Source organism: Eptatretus burgeri, chromosome 7, assembly GCF_056783735.1.
Source record: "Eptatretus burgeri isolate ZD-2024b chromosome 7, Ebu_testis_v1, whole genome shotgun sequence".
In the NCBI taxonomy this organism is placed as follows: Eukaryota; Metazoa; Chordata; class Myxini; order Myxiniformes; family Myxinidae; genus Eptatretus; species Eptatretus burgeri.
Window position 1 is genome coordinate 68,722,007 of NC_140967.1, and position 19,095 is coordinate 68,741,101.

Here is a 19,095-nt window from a genome sequence, read left to right on the forward strand (position 1 = left end):
TCAATTCGCCCCGCGCTCGGCGCTTTATAGTCAGCAGGAGAAACCATATGCAGATTTTCGGATCAGGATCGGCTCAGGGACGGAGCCACACTCGCCCATTGGACGGAGGAAAAGTGGGCGTGAATCGTTCCTGATCCTCGAATCTGCATATATCGATTCTACTCCGACGCGCCTGGAGGCGGGGCCAAATCGCCCCGCGCTCGCTGATAGGACGGAACAGAAGTGGGCGTGAATCATTCCTGATCCGACTTCCCCGGAAAGGCCGCTTTTTGCACCCGCTGCTCGGCGCGCGCCCTGTACGAGTCCAGGATCGGTGCCCACAAGCGGTGCGGGAATGGCGGCAGAAGGAGGAGAGGTGAAGGTGGTGGAGGGTTTATTGTGGTGGTCCCTGGCCACGGTGACGCTTGGAATGGCGGTGATGCGATGATTGCGAGAGCGAGTTGTGACGGTAAAGGTCGTGGCTGTTGGCGTTGTTGTTGTGAAGCGGCGTTGCGGTTGGTGGTTGTTGTGTGATGGCGGTTGAGACGTGGTTGGTTCAAAATAAAGATAGAACAGAAAAACGGCTATCTTGAAGGGTCGCAGCCCGAATGAATGACATTTATTCCCTCTAAACAACGGGTTTGGGCTAACTACACACATACTTACAGAGATATCTCACCTACGGGACCTGAATGGTGGTTTGCGAATTTCCTCAACCACAACAATATCATTAGTATATGTGCCAAATCTTGTTTCATTTCATGCAGTAACAAAAATCTGATGGTGGAACAAAGAAACGGGTGTGCCGAAATATTAATATAGATTACCACAATGCATTATGTATTCACACAGGCAGTGGGCATGTTTTTCCTTCAAACCCAGGTTTTTTTTGTTTCCGGAGCGATCGAGGTAGCAATTTGTTGCTTATACACCGCCCAAATAACTATCTGGCATTCTCTCTAGCAAGGCTTTTATCGTGGAAGTTCCGTGGGTCCTCACTATTAATTCTGGCTATTTTCTCTTAAAAGACTCGCCAGTGACCATAAAACTCATGTCATTGTAAAGGTCTTTGTCCTCGGAGTTCTGGGAATCTCGTGAGATTGTAAAAGAAAACATCCAACATCATTTACTTTTATTGATATGCATAAATGCATCAAGAACATCATGAAGAAGAATATTGGTTTTGGTTGGTTGTTGGTACAATTTGGTTGCTCATCATCACTTGAGAGTTGCAATTCCATGGAGTTCCCGTATATCTTGTGGGATTGCAAGTTGGACAGGCAACCGTGATGGGCCATGACATGTAGGAGCAATGTTGCTGTTTCAATCGTGGTTTCTGTGAAGTCGGTGATGACATGATGGGGAAGGGAATGGGTTAAATTTTTCACTGTTTTGATGAGATAATGAAATATGTAACATGATTGAAGTGGAAATGCCAATTTGCTTGTATGAGTGAGAAAAGAGAAGGGGGGAAGAGGGGGGAGGAGGAGATCAGAGAGTTTGGGATGGGAGGAAAGGGGTAAGGGGGGAAGCAAATATGGGGCAGTGTTGGGAGGGAGAGGGGGAAGTTGATGCTTTGGGGCTGGGGGCTGGGGACTTTTGGTGGTTGGGGGTTGGGGAGGGGTTTTGAAGACTTCGAGTGTGGAGGGGATTGAAGCCTTAGGCTTGGAAGGGGGAGGTTGAGGGCATGTAGTCACATTTAACATTGTGTGGATGTTCCACAGGTCCCTGCTAGAACTAAAAGATTCTAACAAATCAGCACTTCTTTATTATTCATGAATTTTAGGCCCTCTATTTAAAAAAATTGGTTGAAGACCATGACTTTAGGAGCCACCTCTCAAATTCAGTAGATGGGAGAGGCAAGGATGGGGTGGGGGCATATTTATTTTGTGTTATGCTGACTGACTGACTTGTCAGATAATGATAAATGTCCCTATTTTTACGTAAAAGTAAAAACACAAGTGGGAGGTGATGATCCAAACTCCGTAGAATATCTCTCTGCACACCTCAACTACAACCATCAAATTTAAACACATTTATTCCCACAAGCGAGCAGACATCCATTATATTTCAACGCATTCCCCTTACATCTATAATGACTGGTTTTCATTCAACTATAACAGATAATTTGCATACTTAAGAATAATTTGTATAACTTCTGGGGATTTGATTAATTTTTCAGTGATAACATGCAGTTTTCAAATTATTCTGTCCAGTGGTGCATGGGTATGCCTGGTGTTGGCTTAATGGTTTGGGTGGTGGGCATGGGATCCAAGGATCCTGAGTTGAAGTCCCACTCAGATGTTGAATTAATACCAGGTGGGATTGACTGCCTGTCATCCTTCTGAGGTTGGCAAAATGAGTGCCAGCTTGCTGGTATCCTGTGTCGGAGTGGCGACCCATCCAGGGTTGTACCCAATAGCCAAGGAGACTGCCAAGGCAGCACCAACGCTCTGCATGGAGTATGGTCCCAATGGATAGATGGATGGTACATTTTTTTTTTTTTGTTTGCAGGTTTGATAATTAGCAAACTTCTTATGATAATTCCCCATTTTCTAAACTAAAAAGTAAAAACTAAGTTGGCGGTAGGCCTTGGCCCGTCCTGTGACCTTTTACCAATAACACGTGGGCCACACTCATTGGGTATTATGCCAGAGAAATTTTGCACAAAAATAATTAAATGATGGTGAAGGATCAAGAATGTAGGGAGGGTTTGGGGGATGCAAGGTTTATACAAATACTGGAGTGGAGGAGGGGAGGGATGTGGGACTAGACCTTTCTCGACATGTTTTATCACTTTCGGGAATTATACCACACTTGCGCAATCATGTCCTATGAAATAACTATTCTAATTTATCCCCCATTTTACCCCTGAGATTAGATCCGTAACAATATAGCAACAAAAAATTCTGCAGGGTTGCAACTGAACATTGTATTTTTGGCCAACTGGAAAACACATCACTGAATGTCGAAATTAATGGATCCCGAGCATTGATACAGCCTTAACTGATGTCATTCTTGTGATGCAATACTGGGGGATGTTTTGTGGGCTCTTGATCCATTCTTGAGTCACCACATCGGGGGCGTCTTCTGTTAGCAAGCGGTTTTATTTACCGCTCGCCAAGCGTCTCGCTTGATTCAAAGCACTCAAGCTCGCACTGCGATGGAATGGAGGGAACAACATGGCGGTCTCCATGTAAACGATGATATCGTGGTACTCAAGCAAATGCTGTCTGGGCCGTTGTGTTCAGTTTTACTCGATTCTCTTGAGACAATTTACCAAAACTAATTTATTCTGTTAGCAGTGGCTCCAGAGTATGAAGAAGAGGAAAATAAATAAAAATAAATGGGGAGTCAAAAGGGGGAGCCCATCACCCCCTGCAAAGCTTATCGATACACCTGCTACTGTGCATTTTGTGGAGGGGGTAGAGGGATTGTGCATGTTTGTATATTTTAAAGAATTGGGATGAGAAGTAGAAGTAACAAGAACAAGTCTGAAGACGACAATGGTTCACGAGCGGTATTTGACGATGTAGATTGTTTCAGAAGTCAAGGATGAGACAATGTGATAATTTTTGAACAAGTTATAAAAATGATCAACATGATGTGGTACGGGTGACAGGTTATTTGCTGCAAAATGTCGAAAACCCGGTTTCGTTCAACAACTTTCAAAATTTGACCTTTGCATAACCTTGAAAGGTCACAAAACAATGTTATTGACATTAAAAGAAGGAAACAGGATACGTGCTGTAGGCTCATTCCGTGTCATTTCAGCTGGGGGTTTCGGTGACCCCCTCAGATTTTTCTGAAAAAATTCTCAAAGCTACCTTAACATATGTGTTAGGTTTGCCAAGTTATATCTCAAAATTCCAAGTAGTGTCCGAGACATGGCCCAACAAACACCCTAGGGGTGTTTCAATTCTGGCAGTCGTGAGTTGCAGATTTGTATCTGAAGCATTTTTGGAGGGCTCTAAATTCCAGAGTTTTACAAATTCACACAAATGGTGTCTATTAGTGAGGCTTTCAGAATCTGACATAAAAATGTTCTACTTAAAATACTTTTTAAGATAAGTACTCTCAAAAGTAGTGATTTGTAACATGCAGTCAAAAAAATGAGTTTTCAAATTGCTGCCAACAGTCAGTTTATTCATAATGAAGAATTTTGTTGCCTGATTTACATAATCTAGTGACTGGATAATTTACACAAGAAAACTGAAACCTTTTTGAGCAAAATTTTGGGTGCTATAGGTGTCTGAACTTTGCTCCAGACTCAACGACACTGAAATTTCCCCCGGTTTTACCCCAAGTATTCACCATGTTGACAGTTACACAGCTCTTTTAAATTTTTGTCACTTAAAGACGCATACGTAGGCAAACTGTGGTAGAAAATTCAAGAGTTGTTCTCAATCCCTTCTATTTTTAAAAAGGCCCACTATTTATAAAAAACATGTTTGATGAAAGATGTAGTATAAAAGCAAGAGGTGTGCTTTTGAAGTGGAAGCCATGCCAAACATTCATAAGTTGACACCACAATGATCAAATTGTTGTGTTTTTTTGGTCAGAACAAGTATGTGGTTACTTTAATTTGGCTCATTTTTTTTAAAGGATATTTTAGTTTAAGGCTGCCGCCAATCTCACCTACAAATTAGACACATAATGTGATCATAATAATCACCATTATAAATATTCATTTGCTTATCTAATTGTTTATATACTTGGTGTACATTGTACGAAAGTCTACATCCATTTGTAAATGTAGGTACAATATCTTAATCAACTTTTTTTCATAATTTCATGTCAAATTGTTTGGACAAATGTACTTGGATCCATTGTACAAAGTGAACTGTGATTAGTTTTATAATTGCCAGGATATAATAAAATGTAACAATGAGCATTGGCAGTTATTACAGGGCTGTGTATTAGGTTAAAGCCAAAATAAGATAGAGTTGTGCTTCATGCCTAACTTTGGAAATGATTTTGCTGCACCTCTTTAAGCTTTACTAAACTGATTTATATATTGTTTGATTCCACTTAAGTCATACTTCCTCACAATATCTTTATTTTTAGGTCATCTCTATCATCTCAGTAGAGATGACCTAATAACCCCAGTCTCGAAGTCTGTCCGTACTTCCGTCCACAATCAAACCGAGTGGAGACAAATAACCAATAGTGGAATGGATAGAGGTCGATGAGACATGCACAATGATATTACTTTCAAGGTCGTCCAAGGTCGAGGTCAACATCATGAGGTTGTCAGTTGCGAAAATCGTCTTTCAAATCGTATCTCCTCCCTCATTTATCAAGAGAGATCAAATGTTATGAGTGATTGAGATACTATGGACTATTATCTAGAACAACACGAGCCATTTTTTTGAATTTGCTCTCGTTCCGATTTCATAGCCCTTCAAACTTCGTTCTGATTCCCTGTATGGGCCGTTCATAAAGTACGTACATACAAAAATAAAAGTATTAAAAAATTAAGAACCGGGACTCTCCGAGACAAATATTACATTTGAAGCTTTTGTCAGATTTAACTAAAACAATGGAACACTAGTTTATACGCACACTTACTTTCATTTATGACATTAACATTGTCTTGAATGTCAATTTGTACTTTTATTTTCATAAATGACATGCTGTGATATTAGAAGAAAAAGGTAAATTACACCGCTCGGGACTGCATTGTCATGCCTTACACACATCGGTTCATAAGGAACTGCTGGCTTTGCAAGCAATTAGCGATGTATGATGGGGTGGGTGGGTGGTCACTAGCCTGCATACAGAGGGGGGTGGGTGGTTTTGAAACCCAGAAGTGGAGCATACGTACTTTATGAACTGACCCTATTCCAGTCTGGCACAGAGTTACTTTCGACCTCTGGCAGAGATGACCGGCACTTCCTCGGGGGTATTTTTTCTGTATGTTAGTATGTTTCTGTATGTTAGTAAAAAAAATTTTTTTTAAAGTAGCTTTTGGGACTGCAGAATCATTTGAAATTGATGCATTTTAAAAAAAAAATTTCATTTAAAATAGAAGGGATTGAGAACAACTCTTGAATTTTCTACCACAGCTTGCCTATGTATGTGTCGTTAAGTGACAAAAATTTAAAAGAGCTGTGTAACTGTCAACATGGTGAACACGGGGTTAAACCGGGGTAAATTTCATTGTCGTTGTGACTGGAGCAAAGTTCAGACACCTATAGCACCCAAGATTTTGCTCCAAAAGGTTTAAGTTTTCTTGTGGAAATGATCCAGTCACTGGATTATGTAAATCGGGCAACAAAATTCTTCATGATGAATAAACTGACTGTTGGCAGCAATTTGAAAACTCAAATTTTTTTGGCCATGTTACAAATCACTACTTTTGAGAGTACTTATCTTAAAAAGTATTTTAAGTAGAACATTTTTGATGTCAGATTCTGAAAGCCTCACTAATAGACACCATTTGTGTGAATTTTCAGAACTCTGTTTGTAAAACTCTGGAATTTAGAGCCCTCCAAAAATGCTTCAGATACAAATCTGCAACTCGCAACTGCCAGAATTGAAACACCCCAAGGGTGTTTATAGGGCCATATCTCGGACACTACTTGGAATTTTGAGCTATAATTTGGCAAACCTTCCTCGTATATGTCAAAGTAGCTGTGAGAATTTTTTTCAGGAAAATCTGAGGGGGTCACCGCAGAATTTCATTTTTTTGGCTGATTTGACACGGAATGACCCTATAGCTTATTGGAGTTAGTTCATCGAAGAAGGTCGAAAACTCAGTTCGATTCCCACAACTTTGAAAATTTGACATTTGTGGCCTTTAAAGGTCAAGGATTATGACCTTTGGTGCAAAACTTCCTCTGGAACATTCCAGGAACAATACAACATCATATAGGCTATATGGCATTTCGCACTCCTCGGATTATCCTTACTTTGATGAAATCAGCGTAAAAACAAACTTGAAGGGGGCGCCACGGGTAAGGTGTTCGAGATAGAGCAAAATGGTTTCAAGATTTTAGGTGGGGAATGACCTCAAGATTATGCATAAAAAAATATTGTCATCCGAGCTCTCAAAGTTTGGGCGGTCATATGATTTTTGTCAAAATTCGCAATTTTCTAAGTTTTTGACCTTGTGACCTTGACCTTGGGACGAAAACATAGACTCCTATAGAGAAGGACTGGAACCTCCCATGCTCGGAGTTTGTAACTTGAGTCTGAAGGATTCACTTGAGTCCGGGGCTAAAATGACTTCGAGAAGGGCTAGAGACACTATCTCGGGATCCAGATGGGTTTTTGAGGACGGCGAGTTCAATAGTGTCATTTTCAACACCACCTGAGGTCATCTTCAAGGTCAAAAGGTCATATTTCGAGGCCAAATTACTAAATTTTGGTATTTTTTTGCCCGTTTTTGTGTCTAACTCATAAACGATGAGAGATGGCTGATTGTAATAAGATGCAAGTATGGAGAGCTGTCAAACTTTGATATTTATTGTCATATATCGTATAACATAAACATTATATGCATGTCACAACACGATGCCTATTACAACTATGTCTATGTCTATCACTAGTTGGAGAGCTTTTCTTGCCTCCTGAGGCATCCCAAAGCTTTTTCTTTGTCACTTACATTGAGGACATGAGCTTTCAATAGAATGTTAGCTAAAGTAGTACATGCAGCATTACTACTCGCTAAAGGTGCATCTACAGAGGATAACAGCTCAGCAAAATGAAATTTTGAAACGCATTTTAGTCTTGTCATACAAATTATAGGCATTATGTACAAAAAGACGGTTGACATAGTCGGGACACTCAATCCACCTCTATTCAAATTATCTAGAAACTCAGATGACACCTCGTTACCATCTTCATCATCAATGATCTCCTCCATACTATTGCTATTGCCATATTTATGAACAAGGTGTCCGGCCAAATAAACGACTTTACTTTATGCTTAAGGGCATCGTCAGACCCCAAGAGATCCTGAGTGTCTTGAGGAGTAATCTCGTCAATGAGTTCACTTCGCTCATCTGGATTTATGGAAGTTGTACAGTTCTTGTCGCAATCAATCACACGAGAACTAGATTCGGTCATAATGTCATTCTTAATGAGTGTTTGCAAATTTACAATTTTAGTTGCAGCCATAATGTCAACTACATCAATGTAGAGGTTTCCACCGCTTCTTTGCCTGGCTTGGCCGAAAAACTTTTCCAAGGCTTCATCTGCAAATATAGCAGGAAGAACGTAGTCAAAGTCTTTCTCTGCCAGAAGCAATTTGGCAGCATCCGCATTATTATGTGTGGACACAGTGAAGGCTTCAGCAGTTTACTGAGTTAGCTTCAGCTTACGACCACCACCTCCTTGCCATGCGCAGGTAGATATAATTTGGCAGGCCTGCTCCAGCCTAGTGAAACTTGTACAGTCTGCTGTCCAAGGCTGTCTGGATTCGTCACGCAGATGGATAGCTGAGAAACGGTCTTTCATGTTCATCATCTTGAACCACTCACTCATTATCTGGGTGAGGATGATTGTGCCTTCGCTGATGCCCAGTGAATCCTTGAAGGTATTTAAAGCAGCGACAGTCTTGTCATTGAACACTTGGCATACCAATGGTACGCTCTGGCATTGAAGGGGCTTGGGGAAAACAGCGGTGTGCGTCAGCTTGGTTAAGCGAATAGGAGTAGCCCGGTCGATCTCATAAACCTTCTGAATATCACTCTAGTAAGCTTTGTACTCATTACCATCTTTGACAAATGAGAGTGTCTTGCCATCAACAGTAATCCAGTTGTTGCGAACATTTTTGAAGATGTGCACATTGTCGTACACTAAGAACATAGATTGCTCTTGAATTGACAGCACTTGGCAACTTCCTGGTCCTCCAACTTTTGAATCAACACTGCGGTTGGTTTTGCAATTGTCACATATCAAAGAAATCACAGTACCGCCAGCACCAACTACAGCTGATGCAGCTTCCATAAGGAGTTCCTTCAGCTGATCGGCAGTTAGTTTTTTGCAGGGCAAAATGCGTAGAATATAGCGTGGACCACCGAAATGGCAAGGAACTTCAGCAACCATAGCATGTGAAGCAAGCATTTCGTGTTCACCACCTGCTGCTGCATTTTGAGCATATCCTACAAAATGCCCTCCAGAAAAATCGCAATGTCTCGACCAGCTTTACCTCGTCAAACGTTAAATTAACCAAACGCTGCTGTGGTTTAAGCTGGTCGAACAAGGTTTTGAGGTTGGAGTCCTGCTGACTCCTAGCAAGCATATGTTTTACCTTTTTTGTTGATGGTAGAATGATTAAGCCGGATCGACGAATCATTTTGTATGCACTGGGTGATATGTTGTGAAGCTGCATTGCGAAAATCATAGTATCAGTATCAAATCGGCGACGATCAAGAGGTTTGAACATAAGATGCAGCTGTGACAGATGGAAGGTGAAATGAGGAAGCTCGTGTGCCTCAGTCATCCAACAGAGCTGGCTTATTACAAGTTGAAGAATTTCCTTTCTTGTGCATTCATAGATGTTTACCTGGTCAGTTATGGATCTAACCTGGGACCATTTTGAGAGCAGGCTGTTCTTCTGCAACGGAAAAAGTCGTTTGGGCACCTCAATGCCATCTTTCTCAACTCTATTCAAGAATAGAAATCCAAAAGGTGAGTGAACTTGTTCAAAATGAAAGAACTGCTTGACAGTTTGTCCAGTAGCATCAGTTCTTGATAGGTAAAGGTTTTCCTGGTCTTTTATGACGTTCAAGTCAGGAAAATAGGAGCTGATTTTAGCACAGAAGTGGTCGAAATATTGGATATTGTCTGCAGCCTCATCAGCTGCCTGCATCTTCTTAGCTCTTGATTCTGACGAAGAAGATGATGTTGGGCGTGGGGCTGAGGTCACCTGCTTCAAAGCTGATTTCGGTACTCCAGAAAATATTGATGGGGGTTCATTGGGTCGTTTGCCACCCCTAACTGACACCCAATCGCAATTGAAATGTGTCTCACAAATATATATCTCCTTTAAGCACCTCAAGCTTTCTTTCTCATTTGGCATTGCCAATATCCATCTCTCCCTCTACTCAGGATCTTTTGGGAAGGATATGGCCTTTACATGAGGCGTCCCATCATAGTTTCCTCTACAACCAAAGCAGCTGCAACGATGTGGCATATTGTCACCACAGCAGGAAACAACACAAAGATCCTGTGAGATCACCAGCTGGACAGTTTCTGAAAGAGAAACAAACAAAACATACATGAGTTAACGATGATAGAAATCAGCAAGTAAATGCAGTAGGTGCACAATGTCATGTTTTGTCATAGACTTTACAAAAGTTTTCCTCTGAGTTAGACACAAAAATGGGCAAAAAATACCAAAATTCAGTAATTTGACCTTGAAATGTGACCTTTTGACTTTGAAGATGACCTCAGGTGGTGTTGAAAATGACACTATTGAACTCGCTGTCCTCAAAACCCCCTATATGAATCCCGAGATCGTGTCTCTAGCCCTTCTAGAAGTCATTTTAGCCTCGGACTCAAGTTAATCCTTCAGACTCAAGTTACAAACCCCGAGATCGTGACGTTCCAGTTCTTCTCTATAGGAGTCGATAGACGAAAATGAAAAATCGGACAACGACAAGTTTTAGATAATTCATTTTGCTATTCAAATACCAAAGAACCTGTTAGGCTGGTGGCCAAATTAAAAAAGGGCCTAAAATTGTGAGAAACCCATACCCATGGTCGAACAAGTCACAACCTATTTTTTCTTGAAGAGGGATGTTTGGGGAGTTAGAAAATCATGGTTGTGAACCTGAGATCATTGCACAACATTTTGAAAATCACGTTTACATATGAACCACTGCAGACTGCAAAAATGGATTTAATCGCCACAGATTTTGGCTCATATATTTGTTAATACTGGTGCTACAAACACAAATTTGGTACCAAAATGTGCGGAATGATGACATATATATCTGTAAAAACCATTTGTGATGTCACAAAGGCTTTTGTGTGACCTACAGGCAAAAATAGTGGAATTTTACTCAACAAATCAGCTTTGGGTTTACCAATAAATATCAACAAAAACATTAATTACTTCAAAAATATTGGACTTGCAGTCATACTTGTTACATCAACATAATCCAAGTTTATTTACCCTTTGAAAAATATATCTAATGGTATAATTGTCACTGAAATGATATAGTTATAACTGAAATCATATGTCGCCCCACTAATGCTGACCGATAGAAATCCCGAAGCAGATATGCCACATGAAGAATTGACCTAAGATTCTGACACATTTGTGAAAGTGACTTTTATAGACATCATGTTGATATAAGCTATTTCACATATGACGATAATGAATTCATAACATGCACTGGAACTTATGTACATCTATTACATGAAGTAATACATGTCATACATTTAAAAGTTGTCACGCTCTTCATCAGTGCTGTCGTCAAAGACAACAGAATCATCAACATTTGGACAATCGTCTGCACTACACGAGCATAATTCAGTGCAGGTCATTCCTGCAGAGATACAATGACATGTTCTGCTCTGCCTACAGACATCGTCGGTGCAGCATAGGTTTTGAAGAACTTTGGGGATATAAATATCCTCCGAGGCAGTTTGATCAACAGCCACAGACGTGAGGAAACGTCTCACCTCATCATAGGACACACGGTGTCCTAATTCATGAAGCATGTCAATGAGATGCTTGCTTCCCAATTCATGATGCACCTGCAAGGCTAAACCAAGCGTTATTGTGGAGTACACTCGACGGCTCTGTGATATTATATTGTGACAAATGGTGATCGTCCTCAGGTTGTTCTTCATAACACCTTCATCACTACAGCTGGTTACATTCGTGTGTGATTTCTCACTGGTGCACCACTGAATAAAGTCGTAGAGTGTATTTGGAACAAACCGGGCGTAGTGGCATGCGCCTGTAATCCGGCTACTTGGAGGCTTGGGTTGGAGGATCGCTTGAGGACATGAGCTCTGCGCTGGGCCGTGCTATGAGAGGGTGTAGGGCAGTCCGGAATCATGGCGAAACCCAATCCTTATCCCTGTGTCGTAAGAGGCGACCAGGGTTGCGTCAGGAAGGGCATCCGGCGTAAAACCTATGCGGATCATAACGGATGATCCGCTGTGGCGACCCCTAACGGGAGCAGCCGAAAGACGAACAACAACAACAACAGTGTATTAGAAACAAATTCTGCACAGTGCTGAATATCTGTTTCCTCGACAGGTGCATACATATTTCCAACATGCTCGATATCAGCCATGTGCTTCCTCAGGATACCAGCTACAGCATGCAAAGTATGCATTTCACTATCTGTGGCTGATGGTACATCAGGCGGGATGTCTTCATATTCTGGTTCATCAGTCATGCTCTGCAGAATCGTGGCTTTTCTCGGGGCATCACAGAAGAAGAGCATATGATGTCAGTGTGGCCATCAAATGTTACACAGACTATTTGGTCACCATAATATTTAGTCAATCGCTCCTTCATCTTCCAAGTTTTATACTGTTCTGCATTCATGGTACCCAGTGAAACCAAATATCCAACGTATTCATCTTTCAGATGCACGAGGGTTGCCACTGTCTTAGTTTTGGAGAACACAGTTTGTTCCAGATAACATTTCAGTTCATCAAAAAGCTTCATCATGTAATGTGCCCATTGTTTCCTCTCCTGATTTACGAATTGCAGCAGTAATGTTCCTTTCTGAAATATAGTGTGAATAGCATAACCTGTGGTACTTGGCATCATAGGCCAACAAATCTGGAAAGGCAAGCATGCGCATGTGTATTTTATTGTCTTGTCTTTTGTCAGCTGCTGCCAGAACCTTTTCTCTGGTGGACTGTCCAGTTCCTGTAGATACTGGTGTAAGCTTGTTTCTGGAAGTGTTGGATTTTCCACAAATGAAGCAGTTAGTCCTGATGTCAAACCTAGCTGTTTCATTTCTGCTGATTCTTGTGCGTTCTGTTGCTGCAGACTTGCATGGTTGCTGGTCAGTCTTACTGGGGTTGGATGTGGAGATATTTGACTTGCTGGTATACTTGGCCCGACACGATTTGTGGAATGATACTTTCAAATCAAGACTCAATATGTCTTGTTACAAAGGCCAGATACTTTCGTAAACGTCATCTTTTCTGATTTGACTTGCTTTGAAGATTGCACTCAAATCATCAAATGTGAAATGAAATAATTAAAGAAAAGTATATATCAGTTGTTTTAGAAAAAGGCAATCAAGCTCAAAATTTATTTTTTTGCAACTGGATTTAAAATCATTCTTGTTTGGTTCATGCATATACATGTATTATAAATGAATCAATGTCGGTTACTTTTCAGGGGGGTGACATATGGTTTCGGTAATAACTATTAATTCAACTGATTTATCTTTACTAGTACGTGCCCGTTAAAAAAATAAATTAATAAATAAATATTCAAACCACGAGCAACAAACAACAACCACGCAGGCCGTTTCTTCGCTCTCAAGTTCCCGTTCGTGCGTGGCCCGGAAGTTCGTATATTATTCGCAGTTACGATTATTCGCAATTTAGTTTTAACACCCAATTATTCAATTAGCGCCAACGTATTTTACCTTTTCGCAATGTCGTAGCAAGGAAAAACAAAAAGAGAAGAGAGAAAAAAAATTACTTCCTGGTTCGGAGCATACCAGCACTCTGATATTACCGAAATTTATGCACCGTCTAATATGAAAACTATCATAACTTGGGGCATTGTGTTTATCTATAAATGTGCATAAGAAATCGAGAAATTATTAGAATACACGAAGTCATCATTATCCGGAAGTCCGTACGTTGTAACCTGTAATTGCGAACGCGGCTGAGCTTCCCTTCCCCATCGGCCATGCCCACGCAACAACGTGTCTTGTCATTGGTTTGGTAAATAAATGGCCATAACTTGGGAAGCACTTGTCCGATTAATATCAAACCTTGAAAAGGCACATTTTCAGGTCCCCAGCAATATACCTGGCAAGTTTCAATTAGATCGGACCAGCGGTTGTTCAGAAACGGCGGACACACACACACACACACACACACACACACACACACACACACACACACACACACACACACACACACACACACACACACACACACACACACACACATAGCTGGAATTATAGATAGATGAGTTATATTTCTATAAGCCTGGTGTTGGCGCAGTGGTTAGGGCAGCGGCTTGGGTTTCAAAAGGTCCTGAGTTCAAGCCCCGTTGGGTCACTGAATTAATACACCAGGGGGTTGACTTAGCCTGTCATCCTTCTGAGGTCGGCGAAATGAGTACCAGTGTCCTGGGCCGGTGTATACCCCGGTTAAAATAGGTGTACCATATCCCTGTGTTGTAAGAGGCGACCAGGGTTGCGTCAGGAAGGTTATCCGGCGTAAAACATGTGCCAAATCACTATGCGGATCATACGGATGATCCGCTGTGGCGACCCTGAACGGGAGCAGCCGAAAGAAGAAGAAGAAGAAGAGTTATATTTCTAAAAATGAGAATGATAGAGGGTTATTTTGATGTAATATGTAGTAATACAACTCAAATACTTATGAAGAAATTAATTGTTTAGTTGATATTTATTGGTAAACCCGAAGCTGATTTGTTGAGTAAAATTCCACCAACTTTGCCTGTAGGTCACACAAAAGCCTTTGTTACATCACAAATGGTTTTTACAGATATATATATATATATATATATATATATATATATATATATATATATATATATATATATATGTCATCATTCCTCACATTTTGGAACCAAATTTGTGTTTGTAGCACCAGTATTAACAAATATATGAGCCAAAATCTGTGGCGATTCAATCCATTTTTGCAGTCTGCAGTGGTACATATGTAAACGTGATTTTCAAAATGTTGTGCAATGATCTCAGGTTCACAACCATGATTTTCTAACTCCCAAACATCCCTCTTCAAGACAAAATAGGTTGTGACTTGCTCTGCCTTGGGTAGGGGTATGCCACTCAAAACCTCATTTGGCCACTAGCCTATATTCCATTCAGTCAATTCCTGATGAGAAGATAGATTTTTTAATCCGACTACCCCTTAAAAATGGCTATTTTTTTGGGCGTGGCTCCGCCCACAATGTGTGTAGCACGCCCTCATCCAGGAAAACACAACTCGACATTGATGTCGAACACATAACCAAGTTTCATCAAGATCGGATCAAAGTCCACGGAGTTATGCTCTGGATAGACATACACACAGATACACACACACACGCACACACGCACACACGCACGCACGCACGCACACACACACACACACACCGAATATAGTGGTCACTCTGGCTGGTGCTCGTGAACCAAAAATATGCAACTCGCATTTTAATATCATCCTGTGTTACAGCGTAATTGAAGAAGTAGCCACCAATCATTTTGAATTTGACTAAAGCGGCCATTTTTGCTAACATACAGAGGTGTTTCATTTGCAAGCAGCTCGTTTACCACTTGCCAAGCACCTCTCTTCATTGCTTGCTCTGCTTAGCAAGCAATTTACAAAGCTGTTTATACGGAACGACGAGCTTGGCAAGTGATAGAAAACAATATGGAGCTGCTTGCTAACAGAACATGCCCCAGGTCATGCGGAGGATTAGTATGATAAACACGGCTTCCTTAAATATTCCATAATTCCTTTGTATGATTGTGGTCATGGCTTTTTAGGCACATCACAATTTCTATATTTAACCTTTTGTGGTTTTCTATGATAATTCTGCCAGTATGACATTGGAGTTGACTTGTCAAGGACAAAGGAAAAGGTCTCAACATCCAACGTTTTTCTCATATCTTTGAGCCCTACATTCTCCCTAGAAATATAATAATGCTTCTTTTTAAAACACAAGCTGTTCCCCTTTCGGCATAAACAGTTCGTATGCTGGTCGAGTTGCAAATATGTTTCATTCCAATGGCATTTTGAGGCAAACACTTCAACAAACTTGGGGTGGTAGAAATTATGATCTTCATAAGCATTATATTGGTGGTGTACACTATGTAGTAGTTTTTGAGCTGAAGCTCTTTATGAGCTGTGCTTTCTATAAATTATACACAAGGAGGTAAAATCTCAACAACAGGAGACCAAGATGCCCATCATAACTGTGCCACATACACATCCCCAAATCCAATCTCCGAGCACAAACCCCTTCCACAACACCATACCTTTCCACATCCCAATTCATGTCTGCCTATATTCCTGGACCCTCATCCCCATTGCTTTAAGATGTCACCAATTCAATTTATAAACATGACTGTCCCTGCTGCTATAATCATGCCATGCTTTAATACCTCTGGTTTACTACTGTCTTAATTATGCTCCTCTCATGTTATATGCCCTGGTCTTGTCACTGTTAATGCTGGTAAAAAGCTTTCCTGCATCTGTTATTGATGCCATTTTATTTTATTTTATTTTATAAGACCGAGGCTCAGGGAAGAGTGAGGTGATGATGTGAACGGACAGTGGTGCAATGGGGCAACAGTTGGATATAAACAAGGTAATTAATGAACAGGAAAAGAGGAGAGGAGAGGAAACGGTAACCTGCAAGTAACAAAGTTGATTGAGGCATCATCGATGGGGTAAAAAAAATGCATGGTAAGGCTGGGCCCTGGAGGGAAGAGTGGGATAGAACATCCTCAGGAAGGTGGTTCCACAGAAGGGAGAAGCAAGAAATAAGAGTTGAGATATGCAGTGGGCTTGTATTTTGGAATATTAAGGAGGGGATTACTGAATGAACGTGTGCATCCCAGAGCTGCTGGGGAGGGTCATAGGGCTAAGAGAACAGAAGGAGCTTGAGCAGAGGTGAGATAGTAATAAGTAAGGAGGCTATCAACAAAAAGCCATCGGCGACACGGAGCCTCCCCCCCCCACCGTCCCATTCCCGCAAGAGGATGGGGTGGGGAATTCACCCCTCTCCCTCAGAACACTGGCACCTAGTTCTGGCCTGGCCCATACCACTGCACTGGTCTCAAGGCTGCATGGGCACTCAAGGACCTGGAGGATGGGGACCTGTGGCTCTATTGCATGGTATTTTGGTGGCAAAATATGATAAATAAATAAAAATCAACATGGGCGAAAGACTTTATCTTGATGGCAAAAATACAATTTCGATGCACATCGTGTATTTCCATCACTTTTTTCTTGCATCTCTTCACCTTTTTATCTACTTGTTGCATTTCTCTGCCCATCCTCATTTCCTTTTCCTTTTCTCTCCCTACCTCTAAATTTACTTTGTGGACATATATTATGTCACATGAACAGAATGATGAACAAAAAAAAATCATCTAATCATCATCTTGGATTCAGGGAAAGTTTGATAAAGTGCAAGATCCACAGTGCTAATCATATGCACACTGGGTGTAACATGCCACTCTGCATGCACCGCAAACGGCAGGATAGATAGACATAGTCATGCCATTGCTTCACAAGCAGGGTGATTCATCAGTGTGTGTGCCATCCCTTGTATGGACGTTAAGCCGGGTGTCCCATCTGCTCTCATTAGTTGGTGTATGCACGTTAAAGATCCCATGGTGTCTTTCGCCAAGAGTAGGCAAGCCATCACCGCCATTCTGAACAAATAAATTCCTGCTATGATGAATTGCTTTGAAGGAAATGGCAAACAACCCAGTAATCGCCCCTGCCTTTAAAGGGCTGTCACACCTTGACGTTTTAGCCAGCATATGGCAAGGTCTCAAAATGTATGTAAAACGCTGGCGTACGCTGAACTATTGATGTTTTTTAAAAAAGTTTTGGGCGTATAATAACGTGTTGGACGTATGCATTTATAACGTATTAGTAACGTACACAGAACGTTTCAATCACATATAGATAACTTATACCAACGAATGCTGAGCGTGTTGTCGGCGTTCACAACCTATGCCCAACGATAGTCTACCTTATGCATAGCGCGCGGCAGCGTATCGCCGACGATCACGTGGCGTAGGCTATTCATAGGCTGCGGCTCGACGATTCAAATCATAACCACACTAGACATCGAAGTGTGAAGCCACTGCCACACCTTGACGTTTTAGCCAGCGTATGCCGACGTATGAAAAATTTGCTGAACCAAGCTGGCACACGTCGAATACATTATGGGTAAGTTTTGTATACTGTTACGAATTCTCGGTCCGCCCGACGTGCGATCGGCCACGTACTCGAGTCGCGACCGCGTCGCCCACCGGAACGGACAATTCAGTCGTGACCCTCCCGGAACAACGCTGGGAGCTAGTCACGGGTGGGTCTTTCGACCTCACCACAATCATGCCAATTGGCCACCTGCGCAGGATAGGGTTGTTTGCCAAATTCGACCTACCTAAGTACCTGCGCGAGTAGTTAACCGGGCGATCGTACCTCGCCGCAGGCCGGCCTAGGACACGAACCGCTTAAGCAGTCCGTTCCGTGCTTCAGTGATAACCGAGCGGTGTTATCGCCGACCCCGACGGATGTGATTCTATTCACTGGGTGCTTACACCCTTCTACCAATTCCTTCCGTGATGCAAGATGGCACTTTCAAACAAGGGAAGAGGACGCAACGAAACTGGGAACAGTTCAACTTTTATGAACACACACAAGCAGGCACGTATTTACAGCCATACAGTGAATCATGCACCTATATACAGTGATGATCATGCACGTAAATACAGTCAAAGCAAGCAAGTGAAGAGTTAATTCCGAATAAATGGTTTTATTCACACAGTTACTTAGACACGACTACTTGTCAAGACGGCGCCACCACATGCACTTATACAAAAGCAAAGAAAAGCCACCCCCAATGACAAGGGTGGCAGACAGGTCCATGGACCAAATGTACGTGGAGCCTGGATGAGCGGCCAGGTTCACGAGACCAAAAGGTCTTACCCGCGCCCTCGTGGCACGATGGCGGGCAAGCTGTAATGTCAAACGGTGGGCAAGCAGCAATGTCGTGCCCCTGGCGTGGCCGGTGAGCTCTCTCCGGCGTTCTCCGTGCAGGCTCGCGCTACACAGCAGGCACCACGGTTGGGGAGGGGAACGGACGGGGTTACCGGCGCTCTCTCAGCGCGGATGCTCGGTATGGGGGGGGGGAATTGTTGATGTCCAGTACAGGGGGATTGTTGATGCCCGGTA

The 19,095-nt window shown here is 42.0% G+C and overlaps 1 protein-coding gene and 1 long non-coding RNA gene across 6 annotated transcripts in view; one reads left to right on the top strand and one right to left on the bottom strand.

Annotated features, from left to right (window-relative positions):
- The window catches only part of LOC147023483 (uncharacterized), a 134,211-nt gene that overhangs the window by 15,885 nt on the left and 99,231 nt on the right, over positions 1 to 19,095 (top strand). The gene's annotated exons all lie outside the window — the stretch shown is intronic.
- The window catches only part of LOC147023484 (uncharacterized), a 32,747-nt gene continuing 22,486 nt past the window's right edge, over positions 8,835 to 19,095 (bottom strand). The window contains exon 3 of the long non-coding RNA XR_015060206.1: positions 8,835 to 10,182. This is a non-coding gene — a long non-coding RNA (uncharacterized LOC147023484). The remainder of the gene's footprint in view (positions 10,183 to 19,095) is intronic.